Source organism: Carassius auratus, unplaced genomic scaffold (genome assembly GCF_003368295.1).
Source record: "Carassius auratus strain Wakin unplaced genomic scaffold, ASM336829v1 scaf_tig00044895, whole genome shotgun sequence".
Taxonomy (NCBI): Eukaryota; Metazoa; Chordata; class Actinopteri; order Cypriniformes; family Cyprinidae; genus Carassius; species Carassius auratus.
Window position 1 is genome coordinate 65001 of NW_020526859.1, and position 10000 is coordinate 75000.

General features: G+C 40.1%; 14 non-coding genes across 14 annotated transcripts; all 14 read right to left on the reverse strand.

The window, feature by feature from the left end:
- Nucleotides 1-205: 205 nt before the first annotated feature.
- Nucleotides 206-324, reverse strand: LOC113087523 (5S ribosomal RNA). The gene has a single exon (XR_003285502.1). It is a non-coding gene; the product is annotated as a 5S ribosomal RNA (ribosomal RNA).
- Nucleotides 325-705: 381 nt separating this feature from the next.
- LOC113087594 (5S ribosomal RNA) lies at nucleotides 706-824 on the reverse strand. The gene has a single exon (XR_003285566.1). It is a non-coding gene; the product is annotated as a 5S ribosomal RNA (ribosomal RNA).
- A 506-nt stretch (nucleotides 825-1330) lies between these two features.
- On the reverse strand, nucleotides 1331-1449 carry LOC113087483 (5S ribosomal RNA). The gene has a single exon (XR_003285465.1). It is a non-coding gene; the product is annotated as a 5S ribosomal RNA (ribosomal RNA).
- A 1062-nt stretch (nucleotides 1450-2511) lies between these two features.
- Nucleotides 2512-2630, reverse strand: LOC113087595 (5S ribosomal RNA). The gene has a single exon (XR_003285567.1). It is a non-coding gene; the product is annotated as a 5S ribosomal RNA (ribosomal RNA).
- A 373-nt stretch (nucleotides 2631-3003) lies between these two features.
- On the reverse strand, nucleotides 3004-3122 carry LOC113087596 (5S ribosomal RNA). Its single transcript, XR_003285568.1, has one exon. It is a non-coding gene; the product is annotated as a 5S ribosomal RNA (ribosomal RNA).
- A 514-nt stretch (nucleotides 3123-3636) lies between these two features.
- LOC113087484 (5S ribosomal RNA) lies at nucleotides 3637-3755 on the reverse strand. The gene has a single exon (XR_003285466.1). It is a non-coding gene; the product is annotated as a 5S ribosomal RNA (ribosomal RNA).
- A 790-nt stretch (nucleotides 3756-4545) lies between these two features.
- Nucleotides 4546-4663, reverse strand: LOC113087540 (5S ribosomal RNA). The gene has a single exon (XR_003285518.1). It is a non-coding gene; the product is annotated as a 5S ribosomal RNA (ribosomal RNA).
- Nucleotides 4664-5039: 376 nt separating this feature from the next.
- LOC113087516 (5S ribosomal RNA) lies at nucleotides 5040-5157 on the reverse strand. The gene has a single exon (XR_003285496.1). It is a non-coding gene; the product is annotated as a 5S ribosomal RNA (ribosomal RNA).
- A 651-nt stretch (nucleotides 5158-5808) lies between these two features.
- On the reverse strand, nucleotides 5809-5927 carry LOC113087598 (5S ribosomal RNA). Its single transcript, XR_003285569.1, has one exon. It is a non-coding gene; the product is annotated as a 5S ribosomal RNA (ribosomal RNA).
- Nucleotides 5928-6299: 372 nt separating this feature from the next.
- LOC113087599 (5S ribosomal RNA) lies at nucleotides 6300-6418 on the reverse strand. Its single transcript, XR_003285570.1, has one exon. It is a non-coding gene; the product is annotated as a 5S ribosomal RNA (ribosomal RNA).
- A 511-nt stretch (nucleotides 6419-6929) lies between these two features.
- Nucleotides 6930-7048, reverse strand: LOC113087490 (5S ribosomal RNA). The gene has a single exon (XR_003285471.1). It is a non-coding gene; the product is annotated as a 5S ribosomal RNA (ribosomal RNA).
- Nucleotides 7049-7684: 636 nt separating this feature from the next.
- On the reverse strand, nucleotides 7685-7802 carry LOC113087561 (5S ribosomal RNA). The gene has a single exon (XR_003285538.1). It is a non-coding gene; the product is annotated as a 5S ribosomal RNA (ribosomal RNA).
- A 940-nt stretch (nucleotides 7803-8742) lies between these two features.
- Nucleotides 8743-8861, reverse strand: LOC113087521 (5S ribosomal RNA). The gene has a single exon (XR_003285500.1). It is a non-coding gene; the product is annotated as a 5S ribosomal RNA (ribosomal RNA).
- A 654-nt stretch (nucleotides 8862-9515) lies between these two features.
- On the reverse strand, nucleotides 9516-9634 carry LOC113087600 (5S ribosomal RNA). Its single transcript, XR_003285571.1, has one exon. It is a non-coding gene; the product is annotated as a 5S ribosomal RNA (ribosomal RNA).
- Nucleotides 9635-10000: the final 366 nt, after the last annotated feature.

The window sequence follows — 10000 nt, forward strand, 5'->3', positions numbered from 1 at the left end:
TCGGGCATAGACTCAATTTTTTTTTTTTTAATGAAAGATTATTATATAATTCGTGAAATTTTCCAAACAGATTAAAGCACCTGGTATTCCCAGGCAGTCTCCCATCCATGTACTAACCAGGCCCAAACCTGCTAATATTCAAAGATCGGGCATTGACTCTATTTTTTGGCAAAATTATTATATACTAAGTGAAAAATGTCCAAAAAGCTTACAGCACCTGGTATTCCCAGGCGGTCTCCCATCCAAGTACTAACCAGGCCCAAACCTGCTTAGCTTCCGAGATGAGACGAGATCGGGAATAGCCAGGTTGGTATGGCCGTAAGCGAAGACTGCTGCAAAGAGAGGGCTATTTAAAGACCAGCCAATCTAATCGCCAGTACATTATATAAGTAGGAAAGAAAACCCAAAAGCTTAAAGCACCTGGTATTCCTAGGCAGTCTCTCATCAAAGTGCTAACCAGACCTAAACCTGCTAAGATTCAGAGATCGGGCATTGACTAATTTTTTTTTTTTTTTTTTTTTTTTTTTTTAATGAAAGATTATTATATAATTCGTGAAATTTTCCAAACAGATTAAAGCACCTGGTATTCCCAGGCAGTCTCCCATTAATGTACTAACCAGGCCCAAACCTGCTAATATTCAGAGATCGGACATTGATTCTATTTTTTGGCAAAATTATTATATACTAAGTGAAAAATGTCCAAAAAGCTTACAGCACCTGGTATTCCCAGGCGGTCTCCCATCCAAGTACTAACCAGGCCCAAACCTGCTTAGCTTCCGAGATCAGACGAGATCGGGCATAGCCAGGTTGGTATGGCCGTAAGCGAAGACAGCAGCAAAGAGAGGGCTATTTAAAGACCAGCCAATCTAATCGCCAGTACATTATATAAGTAGGAAAGAAAACCCAAAAGCTTAAAGAACCTGGTATTCCTAGGCAGTCTCTCATCAAAGTGCTAACCAGACCTAAGCCTGCTAAGATTCAGAGATCGGGCATTGACTCTTTTTTTTTTTTTTTTTTAATGAAAGATTATTATATAATTCGTGAAATTTTCCAAAGAGATTAAAGCACCTGGTATTCCCAGGCAGTCTCCCATCCATGTACTAACCAGGCCCAAACCTGTTAATATTCAGAGATCGGGCATTGACTCTATTTTTTGGCAAAATTATTATATACTAAGTGAAAAATGTCCAAAAAGCTTACAGCACCTGGTATTCCCAGGCAGTCTCCCATCCATGTACTAACCAGGCCCAAACCTGCTAATATTCAGAGATCGGGCATTGACTCTATTTTTTGGCAAAATTATTATATACTAAGTGAAAAATGTCCAAAAAGCTTACAGCACCTGGTATTCCCAGGCGGTCTCCCATCCAAGTACTAACCAGGCCCAAACCTGCTTAGCTTCCGAGATCAGACGAGATCCGGCATCGCCAGGTTGGTATGGCCGTAAGCGAAGACTGCTGCAAAGAGAGGGCTATTTAAAGAACAGCCAATCTTATCGCCAGTACATTATATAAGTAGGAAAGAAAACCCAAAAGCTTAAATCAATCAATCAATCACCTTTATTTATATAGTGCTTTAAACAAAATACATTGCGTCAAAGCACTGAACAACATTCATTTGGAAAACAGTGTCTCAATAATGCAAAATGATAGTTAAAGGCAGTTCATCATTGAATTCAGTTATGTCATCTCTGTTCAGTTGAAATAGTGTCTGTTTTTATTTGCAATCAAGTCAATGATATCGCTGTAGATGAAGTGACCCCAACTAAGCAAGCCAGAGGCGACAGCGGCAAGGAACCGAAACTCCATCGGTGACAGAATGGAGAAAAAAACCTTGGGAGAAACCAGGCTCAGTTGGGGGGTCAGTTCTCCTCTGACCAGACGAAAACCAGTAGTTCAATTCCAGGCTGCAGCAAAGTCAGATTGTGCAGAAGAATCATCTGTTTCCTGTTTTAAAGCACCTGGTATTCCTAGGCAGTCTCTCATCAAAGTGCTAACCAGACCCTAAACCTGCTAAGATTCAGAGATCGGGCATTGACTCTTTTTTTTTTTTTTTTTTTTTAATGAAAGATTATTATATAATTCGTGAAATTTTCCAAAGAGATTAAAGCACCTGGTATTCCCAGGCAGTCTCTCATCAAAGTGCTAACCAGACCTAAACCTGCTAAGATTCAGAGATCGGGCATTGACTCTATTTTTTGGCAAAATTATTATATACTAAGTGAAAAATGTCCAAAAAGCTTACAGCACCTGGTATTCCCAGGCAGTCTCCCATCCATGTACTAACCAGGCCCAAACCTGCTAATATTCAGAGATCGGGCATTGACTCTATTTTTTGGCAAAATTATTATATACTAAGTGAAAAATGTCCAAAAAGCTTACAGCACCTGGTATTCCCAGGCGGTCTCCCATCCAAGTACTAACCAGGCCCAAACCTGCTAATATTCAAAGATCGGGCATTGACTCTATTTTTTGGCAAAATTATTATATACTAAGTGAAAAATGTCCAAAAAGCTTACAGCACCTGGTATTCCCAGGCGGTCTCCCATCCAAGTACTAACCAGGCCCAAACCTGCTTAGCTTCCGAGATCAGACGAGATCGGGCATAGCCAGGTTGGTATGGCCGTAAGCGAAGACTGCTGCAAAGAGAGGGCTATTTAAAGACCAGCCAATCTAATCGCCAGTACATTATATAAGTAGGAAAGAAAACCCAAAAGCTTAAAGCACCTGGTATTCCTAGGCAGTCTCTCATCAAAGTGCTAACCAGACCTAAACCTGCTAAGATTCAGAGATCGGGCATTGACTAATTTTTTTTTTTTTTTTTTTTTAATGAAAGATTATTATATAATTCGTGAAATTTTCCAAACAGATTAAAGCACCTGGTATTCCCAGGCAGTCTCCCATCCATGTACTAACCAGGCCCAAACCTGCTAATATTCAGAGATCGGACATTGACTCTATTTTTTGGCAAAATTATTATATACTAAGTGAAAAATGTCCAAAAAGCTTACAGCACCTGGTATTCCCAGGCGGTCTCCCATCCAAGTACTAACCAGGCCCAAACCTGCTTAGCTTCCGAGATCAGACGAGATCGGGCATAGCCAGGTTGGTATGGCCGTAAGCGAAGACAGCAGCAAAGAGAGGGCTATTTAAAGACCAGCCAATCTAATCGCCAGTACATTATATAAGTAGGAAAGAAAACCCAAAAGCTTAAAGAACCTGGTATTCCTAGGCAGTCTCTCATCAAAGTGCTAACCAGACCTAAGCCTGCTAAGATTCAGAGATCGGGCATTGACTCTTTTTTTTTTTTTTTTTTTTTTTTTTAATGAAAGATTATTATATAATTCGTGAAATTTTCCAAAGAGATTAAAGCACCTGGTATTCCCAGGCAGTCTCCCATCCATGTACTAACCAGGCCCAAACCTGTTAATATTCAGAGATCGGGCATTGACTCTATTTTTTGGCAAAATTATTATATACTAAGTGAAAAATGTCCAAAAAGCTTACAGCACCTGGTATTCCCAGGCAGTCTCCCATCCATGTACTAACCAGGCCCAAACCTGCTAATATTCAGAGATCGGGCATTGACTCTATTTTTTGGCAAAATTATTATATACTAAGTGAAAAATGTCCAAAAAGCTTACAGCACCTGGTATTCCCAGGCGGTCTCCCATCCAAGTACTAACCAGGCCCAAACCTGCTTAGCTTCCGAGATCAGACGAGATCCGGCATCGCCAGGTTGGTATGGCCGTAAGCGAAGACTGCTGCAAAGAGAGGGCTATTTAAAGAACAGCCAATCTTATCGCCAGTACATTATATAAGTAGGAAAGAAAACCCAAAAGCTTAAATCAATCAATCAATCACCTTTATTTATATAGTGCTTTAAACAAAATACATTGCGTCAAAGCACTGAACAACATTCATTTGGAAAACAGTGTCTCAATAATGCAAAATGATAGTTAAAGGCAGTTCATCATTGGATTCAGTTATGTCATCTCTGTTCAGTTGAAATAGTGTCTGTTTTTATTTGCAATCAAGTCAATGATATCGCTGTAGATGAAGTGACCCCAACTAAGCAAGCCAGAGGCGACAGCGGCAAGGAACGGAAACTCCATCGGTGACAGAATGGAGAAAAAAACCTTGGGAGAAACCAGGCTCAGTTGGGGGGTCAGTTCTCCTCTGACCAGACGAAAACCAGTAGTTCAATTCCAGGCTGCAGCAAAGTCAGATTGTGCAGAAGAATAATCTGTTTCCTGTTTTAAAGCACCTGGTATTCCTAGGCAGTCTCTCATCAAAGTGCTAACCAGACCTAAACCTGCTAAGATTCAGAGATCGGGCATTGACTCTTTTTTTTTTTTTTTTTTTTTTTTAATGAAAGATTATTATATAATTCGTGAAATTTTCCAAAGAGATTAAAGCACCTGGTATTCCCAGGCAGTCTCCCATCCATGTACTAACCAGGCCCAAACCTGCTAATATTCAAAGATCGGGCATTGACTCTATTTTTTGGCAAAATTATTATATACTAAGTGAAAAATGTCCAAAAAGCTTACAGCACCTGGTATTCCAGGCGGTCTCCCATCCAAGTACTAACCAGGCCCAAACCTGCTTAGCTTCCGAGATCAGACGAGATCAGGCATAGCCAGGTTGGTATGGCCGTAAGCGAAGACAGCAGCAAAGAGAGGGCTATTTAAAGACCAGCCAATCTAATCGCCAGTACATTATATAGGTAGGAAAGAAAACCCAAAAGTTTAAAGCACCTGGTATTCCTAGGAAGTCTCTCATCAAAGTGCTAACCAGACCTAAACCTGCTAAGATTCAGAGATCGGGCATTGACTCTTTTTTTTTTTTTTTTTTTTTTTTTAATGAAAGATTATTATATAATTCGTGAAATTTTCCAAAGAGATTAAAGCACCTGGTATTCCCAGGCAGTCTCCCATCCATGTACTAACCAGGCCCAAACCTGCTAATATTCAGAGATCGGACATTGACTCTATTTTTTGGCAAAATTATTATATACTAAGTGAAAAATGTCCAAAAAGCTTACAGCACCTGGTATTCCCAGGCGGTCTCCCATCCAAGTACTAACCAGGCCCAACCTGCTTAGCTTCCGAGATCAGACGAGATCGGGCATAGCCAGGTTGGTATGGCCGTAAGCGAAGACAGCAGCAAAGAGAGGGCTATTTAAAGACCAGCCAATCTAATCGCCAGTACATTATATAAGTAGGAAAGAAAACCCAAAAGCTTAAAGAACCTGGTATTCCTAGGCAGTCTCTCATCAAAGTGCTAACCAGACCTAAACCTGCTAAGATTCAGAGATCGGGCATTGACTCTTTTTTTTTTTTTTTTTTTTTTTTTTAATGAAAGATTATTATATAATTCGTGAAATTTTCCAAAGAGATTAAAGCACCTGGTATTCCCAGGCAGTCTCTCATCAAAGTGCTAACCAGACCTAAACCTGCTAAGATTCAGAGATCGGGCATTGACTCTATTTTTTGGCAAAATTATTATATACTAAGTGAAAAATGTCCAAAAAGCTTACAGCACCTGGTATTCCCAGGCAGTCTCCCATCCATGTACTAACCAGGCCCAAACCTGCTAATATTCAGAGATCGGGCATTGACTCTATTTTTTGGCAAAATTATTATATACTAAGTGAAAAATGTCCAAAAAGCTTACAGCACCTGCTATTCCCAGGCGGTCTCCCATCCAAGTACTAACCAGGCCCAAACCTGCTAATATTCAAAGATCGGGCATTGACTCTATTTTTTGGCAAAATTATTATATACTAAGTGAAAAATGTCCAAAAAGCTTACAGCACCTGGTATTCCCAGGCGGTCTCCCATCCAAGTACTAACCAGGCCCAAACCTGCTTAGCTTCCGAGATCAGACGAGATCGGGCATAGCCAGGTTGGTATGGCCGTAAGCGAAGATTGCTGCAAAGAGAGGGCTATTTAAAGACCAGCCAATCTAATCGCCAGTAGATTATATAAGTAGGAAAGAAAACCCAAAAGTTTAAAGCACCTGGTATTCCTAGGCAGTCTCTCATCAAAGTGCTAACCAGACCTAAACCTGCTAAGATTCAGAGATCGGGCATAGACTCAATTTTTTTTTTTTTTTTTTTAATGAAAGATTATTATATAATTCGTGAAATTTTCCAAACAGATTAAAGCACCTGGTATTCCCAGGCAGTCTCCCATCCATGTACTAACCAGGCCCAAACCTGCTAATATTCAAAGATCGGGCATTGACTCTATTTTTTGGCAAAATTATTATATACTAAGTGAAAAATGTCCAAAAAGCTTACAGCACCTGGTATTCCCAGGCGGTCTCCCATCCAAGTACTAACCAGGCCCAAACCTGCTTAGCTTCCGAGATCAGACGAGATCGGGCATAGCCAGGTTGGTATGGCCGTAAGCGAAGACAGCAGCAAAGAGAGGGCTATTTAAAGATCAGCCAATCTAATCGCCAGTACATTATATAAGTAGGAAAGAAAACCCAAAAGCTTAAAGAACCTGGTATTCCTAGGCAGTCTCTCATCAAAGTGCTAACCAGACCTAAACCTGCTAAGATTCAGAGATCGGGCATTGACTCTTTTTTTTTTTTTTTTTTTTTTTAATGAAAGATTATTATATAATTCGTGAAATTTTCCAAAGAGATTAAAGCACCTGGTATTCCCAGGCAGTCTCCCATCCATGTACTAACCAGGCCCAAACCTGTTAATATTCAGAGATCGGGCATTGACTCTATTTTTTCACAAAATTATTATATACTAAGTGAAAAATGTCCAAAAAGCTTACAGCACCTGGTATTCCCAGGCAGTCTCCCATCCATGTACTAACCAGGCCCAAACCTGCTAATATTCAGAGATCGGGCATTGACTCTATTTTTTGGCAAAATTATTATATACTAAGTGAAAAATGTCCAAAAAGCTTACAGCACCTGGTATTCCCAGGCGGTCGCCCATCCAAGTACTAACCAGGCCCAAACCTGCTTAGCTTCCGAGATCAGACGAGATCCGGCATCGCCAGGTTGGTATGGCCGTAAGCGAAGACTGCTGCAAAGAGAGGGCTATTTAAAGAACAGCCAATCTTATCGCCAGTACATTATATAAGTAGGAAAGAAAACCCAAAAGCTTAAATCAATCAATCAATCACCTTTATTTATATAGTGCTTTAAACAAAATACATTGCGTCAAAGCACTGAACAACATTCATTTGGAAAACAGTGTCTCAATAATGCAAAATGATAGTTAAAGGCAGTTCATCATTGGATTCAGTTATGTCATCTCTGTTCAGTTGAAATAGTGTCTGTTTTTATTTGCAATCAAGTCAATGATATCGCTGTAGATGAAGTGACCCCAACTAAGCAAGCCAGAGGCGACAGCGGCAAGGAACGGAAACTCCATCGGTGACAGAATGGAGAAAAAAACCTTGGGAGAAACCAGGCTCAGTTGGGGGGTCAGTTCTCCTCTGACCAGACGAAAACCAGTAGTTCAATTCCAGGCTGCAGCAAAGTCAGATTGTGCAGAAGAATAATCTGTTTCCTGTTTTAAAGCACCTGGTATTCCTAGGCAGTCTCTCATCAAAGTGCTAACCAGACCTAAACCTGCTAAGATTCAGAGATCGGGCATTGACTCTATTTTTTGGCAAAATTATTATATACTAAGTGAAAAATGTCCAAAAAGCTTACAGCACCTGGTATTCCAGGCTGTCTCCCATCCAAGTACTAACCAGGCCCAAACCTGCTTAGCTTCCGAGATCAGACGAGATCAGGCATAGCCAGGTTGGTATGGCCGTAAGCGAAGACAGCAGCAAAGAGAGGGCTATTTAAAGACCAGCCAATCTAATCGCCAGTACATTATATAAGTAGGAAAGAAAACCCAAAAGTTTAAAGCACCTGGTATTCCTAGGCAGTCTCTCATCAAAGTGCTAACCAGACCTAAACCTGCTAAGATTCAGAGATCGGGCATTGACTCTTTTTTTTTTTTTTTTTTTTTTTTTTTTTTAATGAAAGATTATTATATAATTCGTGAAATTTTCCAAAGAGATTAAAGCACCTGGTATTCCCAGGCAGTCTCTCATCAAAGTGCTAACCAGACCTAAACCTGCTAAGATTCAGAGATCGGGCATTGACTCTATTTTTTTGCAAAATTATTATATACTAAGTGAAAAATGTCCAAAAAGCTTACAGCACCTGGTATTCCCAGGCAGTCTCCCATCCATGTACTAACCAGGCCCAAACCTGCTAATATTCAGAGATCGGGCATTGACTCTATTTTTTGGCAAAATTATTATATACTAAGTGAAAAATGTCCAAAAAGCTTACAGCACCTGGTATTCCCAGGCGGTCTCCCATCCAAGTACTAACCAGGCCCAAACCTGCTAATATTCAAAGATCGGGCATTGACTCTATTTTTTGGCAAAATTATTATATACTAAGTGAAAAATGTCCAAAAGCTTACAGCACCTGGTATTCCTAGGCAGTCTCTCATCAAAGTGCTAACCAGACCTAAACCTGCTAAGATTCAGAGATCGGGCATTGACTAAATTTTTTTTTTTTTTTTTAATGAAAGATTATTATATAATTCGTGAAATTTTCCAAACAGATTAAAGCACCTGGTATTCCCAGGCAGTCTCCCATCCATGTACTAACCAGGCCCAAACCTGCTAATATTCAGAGATCGGACATTGACTCTATTTTTTGGCAAAATTATTATATACTAAGTGAAAAATGTCCAAAAAGCTTACAGCACCTGGTATTCCCAGGCGGTCTCCCATCCAAGTACTAACCAGGCCCAAACCTGCTTAGCTTCCGAGATGAGACGAGATCGGGCATAGCCAGGTTGGTATGGCCGTAAGCGAAGACTGCTGCAAAGAGAGGGCTATTTAAAGACCAGCCAATCTAATCGCCAGTACATTATATAAGTAGGAAAGAAAACCCAAAAGCTTAAAGCACCTGGTATTCCTAGGCAGTCTCTCATCAAAGTGCTAACCAGACCTAAACCTGCTAAGATTCAGAGATCGGGCATTGACTAAATTTTTTTTTTTTTTTTTTTTTTTTTTTAATGAAAGATTATTATATAATTCGTGAAATTTTCCAAAGAGATTAAAGCACCTGGTATTCCCAGGCAGTCTCTCATCAAAGTGCTAACCAGACCTAAACCTGCTAAGATTCAGAGATCGGGCATTGACTCTATTTTTTGGCAAAATTATTATATACTAAGTGAAAAATGTCCAAAAAGCTTACAGCACCTGGTATTCCCAGGCAGTCTCCCATCCATGTACTAACCAGGCCCAAACCTGCTAATATTCAGAGATCGGGCATTGACTCTATTTTTTGGCAAAATTATTATATACTAAGTGAAAAATGTCCAAAAAGCTTACAGCACCTGCTATTCCCAGGCGGTCTCCCATCCAAGTACTAACCAGGCCCAAACCTGCTAATATTCAAAGATCGGGCATTGACTCTATTTTTTGGCAAAATTATTATATACTAAGTGAAAAATGTCCAAAAAGCTTACAGCACCTGGTATTCCCAGGCGGTCTCCCATCCAAGTACTAACCAGGCCCAAACCTGCTTAGCTTCCGAGATCAGACGAGATCGGGCATAGCCAGGTTGGTATGGCCGTAAGCGAAGATTGCTGCAAAGAGAGGGCTATTTAAAGACCAGCCAATCTAATCGCCAGTAGATTATATAAGTAGGAAAGAAAACCCAAAAGTTTAAAGCACCTGGTATTCCTAGGCAGTCTCTCATCAAAGTGCTAACCAGACCTAAACCTGCTAAGATTCAGAGATCGGGCATAGACTCAATTTTTTTTTTTTTTTTTTTTAATGAAAGATTATTATATAATTCGTGAAATTTTCCAAACAGATTAAAGCACCTGGTATTCCCAGGCAGTCTCCCATCCATGTACTAACCAGGCCCAAACCTGCTAATATTCAAAGATCGGGCATTGACTCTATTTTTTGGCAAAATTATTATATACTAAGTGAAAAATG